Genomic DNA, 8,520 nt, shown 5'->3' with positions numbered 1-8,520 from the left:
CTGGCCCTAACACTGATCTCTGGGGGACACGACTAGAGACCAGACACCAACTGGATGTGGCACCAGTCACCACCATCCCCATCCAGACAATTCTTAACCCAGCAAAGAGTGCACCTCTCTAAGCCATGGGCTGCCAGAGAATTCCATGGGAGGCAGTATCAAAGGCTTTGCTGAAGTCCAGGTAGACACATCCCCAGCCTTTCCCTCATCCACCAAGCAGGTCACCTTGTGATAGCAGGAGATCAGCTTGGTCAGGCAGGACCTGCCTGTCCCAAACCCAGGCTGGCTGGGCCTGATCCCCTGCTTGTCCTGCACATGCTGTACGATGGCACTTAGGGTGATCTGCTCCTTGACCTTTCCTGGCACCGAGGTCAGGCTGACAGGCCTGTAGTTCCACGGATCCTCCTTCTGGCCCTTCCTGTAGATGACTGTCACAATTGCCAATTGGGACCTCCCTGCTGAGCCAAGATTGCTGGTAAATGATGGAAAGTGGCTCCAGCTCCCACAGCAACCTTGGGTGGATCCTATCAGTCCCCTGGACCTGTGTGTGTATAAGTGCTATAGCAGCTCACTGACCATTTCCCCTTGGACTCTGGGGGCTTCATTCTGCTCCCCATCCCTCTCTTCCAGCTCAGGAGGCTGATACCCAGAGAACAACTGGTCTTGCTATTATAGACTGAGGCTAAAAGGTCATTAAGTACCTCAGCTTTTCCCTCTGTCACTTGGTTTCCTTCTGCATCCAGTAAAGGATGGAGACTCTCTTCAGCCCTCCTGTTGTTGCTGATGTATTTATAGAAACTTTTTTTTTTTGCTTTTATGGAGTAGCCAGATTAAGTTCTAGTCAAGCTTTAGCTCCGCATAACCTCACCACATCCTTGTAGTCCTCCTGACTTACCTCCCTTTCTTCTGCAGGTCATACACTCTCCTTTTTGACCTGAGTTTTCCAGCCAAAGCTCCCTGTTCAGCCAGGCTCGTGTACTTCCTTGGCTGCTCCTGCACCTTTAAAATTCATTCTTAAAACACATCCAGCCTTCCTGGACTCCTTTGCCCTTCAGGATTGCCTCCCAAGGGACTCTGTCACCCAGTTCATCCCCCCTCCACCTGCACTGGCTCTTGCTTTCAGGTAATCCCTGCACCATGGAGAGGCAAAGGCAGATGAGTCCATCCCAGCATTGACTCCCAAACTATAAATATCTTTTCCTCTGAGGTAAGGAGGGTCCGTAGACTGGATGGAGCCAAGCTCTTCCCAGGGAACACACCCTTTTTTTTTGTTTGTTTTTGTTTTTGTTTGGTCTTTTTTCTTCCCCTCAGAACAGGGTTTCTCTTCCCATTTGAGGTGACTCCTCCCAGATGAGGAAATGCCTTCCCTGAAAAGCCGACGGTGCATCCCTGACTACATCACCAAATGGTCAGATGTGTTCTTACCTCAGGGGAACTGCGAGGAAAGATTATTTTTGTTAATAGGATTTTTCCACTGGGCCATAATTACCTGCTGCTACTTGCAACTGGCCAAAAAAAGAAAACCAGGAGAGGCTTCAGTACCTTCAGGATTAAACTGAACAGGCACAAGGATCGGTAGATAAACCAGCTGGCAAGCTTGAAGGAGCAACTCAGCTTCAATTTCTCTTGGTCATGGGTCTTTGCACCTGCCCCTGAGCTTTAATGAATGTTTCACAGAGCCCCAGGAACCACAAACTAATTCTGAGTGCTTCCCAAAGCTGCTGAGGCAATTCCTACCCAGGACCATTATTTTCTCCTCAGATGGGTGTCTCTGCCTCATAAAGAGGTGCAGCTGCTGCAGTGTCCTCACCTCAGGGGCAAACAAAGACCAACTGTTTTGGGTTTGAGAGTTTTCCCCCATCCTTAAAAAATAAAAAGTATGCTGACCATTTGAATTTAAAATTTTAATTTAAAATAAAATATTAAATCCTTTGCTTGACCATTGAGTCAGGGAGCAGCTCCAGGTCCCAAAGCCTGTGCTACAGCCATCCATAGGACGCTGTTGAGCTGCTGCCCAGGGTCTGTCATAGACTTTGGCTTTAGTCCTTCCACTGGCATTGCTGACCCAGGGCAGTGTCCCCACTGATCCTGCAGTGGTGTCACCTTGTCTGCCCTCTCAAACTCACCCTTCCCACCAGCTCAGCCCCTGCCACGTGCCACAGCAGTCACCTGAGCAGTGGAACACTGCACTGGGCAGGAGGAAATGGTTGTCTTGCCTTATCTATCGTGGAATTCTCCTGGTTTGTTCACTATCAGCCCCATGTGGAGCTCTGAGGCACCTGGAGCAGGTGGGGTTGGGAAGTGTGGCCAACCAGTGCCTTTCATCACATTGAAAGTGCCTCTCCCTTCCCAGAGTGCTGCTGTAGCAGAGGAGCCAGGACATCCTTCTGCTCCCTTTCCCGGTTTACAAACAGAAGATGACAGGAGTTCCTGGAAAAGCCTCTGACCCACAGACGAAGGACACAGGGCTGGGGCGGGCAAGGGATGCTTTGCCCAGAGAGCAGCCAGACCTGGGGGGAAGAGCAGCTTAGTGGTTACTGAGCATCACATTTCTCTTGGTGAGGTGATGCACAGAACCACTCCCAGCTCTCCCAGTAAGAGCACATCCACCTCCCAGTGTCCCCACCCTCCCTGCCAAAGCCCCACAGGGACCCCAGGGCAGGTCCTTGAGCCACGGCTTGTTCAGCCCAGGAACGACTCAGCAGCTCAGTGCAGCTGTGAGACAGGGCCTGAGCCTCCTCCCCGAACCCGGGGAGCCACACAGAGCTGCAGGGAGCCTTGGAGCCCCCAGCCCCTGCTGGGCACAGCCACACTCCTGCTCCATCACAGCATCCCCCTCTCACCGCTGACAGAGGCTTCCCGTGCAAGTCACTTCCCTGTCTGATTCAGCCTCGGAGATCTCTGTTCTAACGGGATTGCTCATTTCCTCACCGGGCCGGGGAGGTCAAACTTCACCATCAAACCTTCGTGATGTGTTTTTTCCCAGCATTTCAAAGGAAGCTCTCAGCTCTCCCAGCTTCTGTTACTGCCAGCATCAGAAAACTGTGTAATTTTTTTATCTGTTCCCTGCTTGCTTATCCATTCCCACAAGGAAGGGCAAGGGCTGCATTTTCCAGCTGGGAAACAAGGGCAATGATGTTAAACCAAGGAAAAAGAGCAGAGATGAGCTTGACCTTCGGGTTTCCAGGCTGATGCATTAATCCTGAATCACCCTTCCTCTCCTACCACCACACCTACCACTTTGGTAGCATTAAATTATCTTGTCAGCCCAGGATAAAATTCATCAGCCTGGAAGCTCAGACTCACATGTGCCATGAGTTGTTCATACTCTGATTAACAAAGATAAGCCACCCCTTGTACTGATGCTCAGAGGGTGGAATGACACCAAAAGGAAAACAGTAATTCCTACAAGCTGTCATGGCAGGAGGGAGGTCATTTCTTCATATTTAAACATCTATTAGGAAACAGTTGTCAGCACATTTCTATTTCCAATATCAAACCCTGCACAAGGGTAGAGGATCAACAGGGTCTTCAGGCTTCACGACACAAAACTTCATTACCGTGGAACATTTCCTGCCTCCTAAATGGATTTTTGTTTGCCTGATTAGGTTTAATTTTTGTTTATGGCATGAGATTTCCAGTGCACTCCAGCCCAGGAAATGGGCACTGTGTGCCCAGCACAGCCATTCCTGGTGCATCCCATAATAAACCCCACGGCTCTGTGCCAAGAGCAGAGACTTTCCTCTGCAGTGTCACCCTGCAGGCAGCACTGAGGCTTCCTCTGAACCCCAAAGCTGCTCAGGTAAAGCCTCACAGCCAGGAACAAACTCCTGGTTTCACAGGCGTGGGATTTGGGACCTGCCTGAATAATAAACCACAATTACACCTCTTGGGCACTACAGTAGGAGGGTTAGACTGTGTAAGTCCTGCTGCTGTATGCAACTGTACACTGGAGAAAAAAGTCTGCCACAGGAGGGATGAGGAACCGCTGTCTGCCTGGAACAGCTGGGCTGAATTCCCAGAGAGAAGTGGACTGAAGCTGTGCCTTCCTCCCAGGAAAGGGCCCTTCCTGCCCTGAGCCCGAGGAGGAAACCGCAGCCCGCACCTCCACATGAAAAGCTTCTCAGAGCAGAGCTAATAGAAGCCAAAGCTGCCTCTCAGATCCCTCTCTCTACCTTTTTATATTCATTTCCATCGCTCCAGGGATGCAACTTCCAGCAAACTGTAGCAATTTAATAACCACTTACTGGATTAGCACAGTGGAGACCAAAACTCCCTCCAGGTGGGTTATGAAAGCCTTCCTGACTTGTCCAAGTCTTGCTTCCCAGGAGAGAACTTCTGATCTTTTGCTCACCGTGAACAGATCTACCAGAGGGATGTGTGTGTATATTTATAATATATGTCCCATATATAATTTAAAAAATGGGATACTGGCACAGCAAAGAGGGCTCAGCAGAGGTGGTCACAGTCAGCCAGTCAACTGCTCTTCCATGGCAGTGCTGTTTTCAACCAGGAGCTGCCCAAGGGGAAAGCCAAGGGTTCAGAATAGTAGAAAGGCTTGGGTTGGAAGGGACCTTAAAGAAGTAAATTCATGTCTATCACCAAAATGAGGGTATGTGGTTTGATTCAACCAAATTAACCAGAGAAGGGACTTTTACGGGACTAATTAGTGGCTGTAAGTCCCAGGAGGTAGGACCAGCAGGTGGGAAAACAGAGTCCTGAGCAGCCTCCTTGGGTACTTCAGTGACTGACACCAAAGGGATGGAGCAGAGTGTGCAGGCAGGTACCTACTGCAACCATGGCACCCAAAATATGGCACCTCCTGCCTTTCTCCAGAGCTGGGAGGTACCTGGAGTGAGAGGAGCATCACCAGCATCTGGGATCACTTCCAGGTCCCTCTTGTGAGCATTAGGGCTGTGAAACACATTAAGAGACTGTGACAGGGGTGTCCTTACCGAGGCAACCCTAAGGTAGAACCAAAATATTGCAAAAAACGTCCCCAAAACAATTAAGGGTGAAATAAAACAAAGTTTTCAAGCCCCTGGGCTTTCAAGTCTGACTTGTTCCCAGCAGGAACCGTCGCTCCCCTGTATCCCTCGCACAACAGAAACTTTTTGTCCTGCAGGTAAATGTCAAAGAACAAATAAACATCAGCAATATCTAAATGTCTGCCTTCTTTTTAAGTGTCTCAACCATTTTTTTTATTTGCCTGATGGCTTGGATCCAGGTAATGGAGGGAAGGAAGGAAGGAAGGAGGGAGAGGGGCTTTTTTACAGCACACTGTTCTTCTAACAAGGATCATAAACACCAAGTGTTTCAATGGCACAATCATAACCCGACAATAATAACTTAAAAGCAAAGTTTATAGTTCAAACAATACAAGTAAATATTTTGACATTTGCTCATTTGTTTGATTCTTGTTCAAATAGTTTCCTACTTGCAGTACACTGGGATCTCCTTAGGAGTGGTTGGAAAGAAATCTATTTATAGTGGAGTTCTGCGAAGAGAGAGCAAAGTGTCATCTCAGAGGAGCATCTTCAGCAGGGCAGAGCAGCTGAGGAAAACCTCAGTGTGGAACAAATTAGTGATGAAGCTCAAAGAGGGGGAAAAAAATAAAGAAAAGATTGATGTATTTACCAGGGGGCAACAGCAGGCTCATGGCAATGTTATTGATGGATTTATTAGGAAAACATTCACTCTCCTGGTGAGGACGTGTGGTCCTAATACTACAGCACCACTTTTTGGGGATAATAGTAATTAGTGAGTTTGTTTACTCACTTTTTCACCTACTGACCTCCATTCACACCTCCCACCCCGCTGTGGTCCCACCAAGTTGCCCTTCCCAGCTGTGCCAGAGGTTTTTTGGGTCAAACACACACGGATTGTTCATTGCTTGCCCTTGGCCCCGGTGCCGATGTGGATGAGCTGTCCGGGCTGGGAAAGTCATGCTGCTGGCCCACAGAGCCCATCCAGGGCTGCTTCCCAAGTCAGCACTTCCCAAGCACCGCATTTCCTTCAGTCAAACACATTCCATGGAAAGCAGAGACGGCTGTGTCAGCAAAGTGCTGGAGCTGGACACGGCAGCTCCTCACAGCTCCCGTGCCAAGGGCACAATGACTGCCCTGCCGGAACAGGCAAATGGAAAATGCTGAGAATGTAAGGAAAGAGTCCTCGATACAGAGGTGGTTTTCTAAGCCTCAATATACATGAATCTGCATTATGTGTGTGCTGTGGCATTGATGTGCTTGTATGTAGTATTTTTATGCACAACAGAAACAGCAGCACAACAAAATTCATTCACTGAAGGCCTGGGAAGTTGAAATTATAGCAAGTCTGGAAACTCAGCAGTTCATGAAAAGAAAGAAAAAAGACTTACCTTTCCATTTTTTGTCCTGTTACATCACTGCAGGTAGAGAGACATCTGATAGCAGCTGGGGTTCAAGGTGTTGCCTGCAAGTACTGACATTTCTGGACCAATTTCCAATTTCAGAGCTCCCCAGCCACCTTGGCTCCATCCCAGAGCAAGGGCTAACACAGCACCTCAGCTCCAACAGGCTTTCAAATGATGTGCCATAAATCATAGAATGATTTGGGTTAGAAGGGACCTTAAAGATCATCTCATTCCATCCCCTGCCATGGGCAGGGACACCTTTCCCCAGACCAGGTTGCTCCAAGCCCCATCCAACCTGGTCTTGAACACTTCCAGGGATGGGGTAGCCACAGCTTCTCTGGGCAACCTGTGCCAGTGCCTCACCACCCTCACAGGAAATAATTTCTTCCCTACATCCAACCTAAACCTACTCTCTTCCAGTTCCAAACCATTACCCCTTGTCCTGTCACTACAGACCCTGCTAAGGAGTGTCTCTCTTTAAGCCCCTTCTAAGTATTGAAAGGTTGCTCCAAGTCTCCCTGAAGCCTTCTCTTCTCCAGGCAGAACCACTCCAGCTCTCAAGGCTTTCCTCACAGGAGAGTTGCTCCAGCCTCTGGGATGCCCTCAGGGCCATCTTGTCAGGTTCCCATGGACTTACACATGGTTCAGGTTCCTCAGATGGTCAAGAACTTGTCTCCTACAATGGGAAGGACTTAATTCCCCCAGTCCCTGCCTGGAGCTTTAGGGGCTTGAGAGGTGTGGGAAGAGAAATTTCCATGGAAAACTGAGGCACAAAAACTGTTGAATACTTTGTGTCTGTCAGGGAGGCAGCTCGAGGAGCCTCATGTCAGTGAAGACACAACTCCAGGGCCTGACTCGAGTCCAAATTCTTTCCACAGAACGATAACTGGGATCTTTTACGCAATCAAGGACATAATTTCTCCTTCACCTACATATGTTTTCCCAGACTTAACTCCTTCCACGCAGGCTCAGGAACTCTGCTGCAGAAATGCTCTTGGCAAGAGCACCTTCCACCAGCATCCCAGGAGAATTGCTCCCCAAGGAACATCCTCTGCCCCATCAGTTGGCGCCACAGGCGGAACTTGGGATGATTTCCCCCGTGCCCTGGTGCACCTGTGGGTCACTGCGCTGGAGGGAAAGAGAAGCAATGACATTAAACGTGATTTCATTAATTAAAATAAACATCCTGCAGCAACATCCATAGATAACAGACACTGACCAAAGTATAGGTTATTCCTCTATTCCTGTATTAATCCCAGGCTGCAAAGCCCATCGTTTTAATTAAACGCTCCTTAAAGGAAGACAAAAGGATTCTAATGACACGAGAGGGAGCCACGCAATCCCTGCAGCAACAACCTGCACGTGGATCAAGAGGTGAAACTGCTCTTCCTTATATTTAATATAAATCAACCCTCTTTTAGTTTAAACCATCAGCCTTTGTCCTGTTGCAACAGGCCCTGCTAAAAGGTCTGTCCTCGTGTGTTCAACCCTGGCTGTTTCACTCACAACGGTCTTCGAGGTTTTATTCAGCACGACGTGAGAATAATTAATTTTAAAATTGAACTTCAAAAGGTTTCACTGAATTGTTTTTTGATTTCAGTCTGAAGTCAAGGAAATCCCCAGCTGAAAATCCCACAAACTATTTTTAGCGAATAATTTTATAAAGGTATTTCCATTGATCCCAATTCCATCCAAGGCATTGGATCGACACAAAAAGAACAGGGCTAATGTTTTATTTTTATGCAGTTCTTCAATCTGGATAAATTAAATGCTTTTGAAACTAAGCAGCATGTTGAGAAAAGGAAGCTGACTTTAGTTTGAACCACAATTAGATGCTTAATTTGCTATTAGGGATTCGTAGGCATTGTTCAGCAGGAAAGTGGAAATTGGATTTGACCAGTGGATATGGTCACACTGGTGTAGGAGACATTCCTGGAGGGGCTCAGAGTTACAAATGTGATTAATAAACATACCCATGGATTTCACGTGAAAAAAAATGATATGAAAACCATCACATAACACTTGAATCAAAGACCTGGAATTCCCGTCCAAACCAGAGCCCAGGACAGACCACAAACCCTTCCAAACATCATTCCCAAAGAACAAAGTCAACGTCACGAGACAGACAC

The sequence above is a fragment of the Pipra filicauda genome, unplaced genomic scaffold (assembly GCF_003945595.2).
Source record: "Pipra filicauda isolate LSUMZ 115617 unplaced genomic scaffold, ASM394559v2 scaffold119_size3216105_pilon, whole genome shotgun sequence".
Classification (NCBI taxonomy): domain Eukaryota; kingdom Metazoa; phylum Chordata; class Aves; order Passeriformes; family Pipridae; genus Pipra; species Pipra filicauda.
This window is presented reverse-complemented; position numbering follows the sequence as displayed.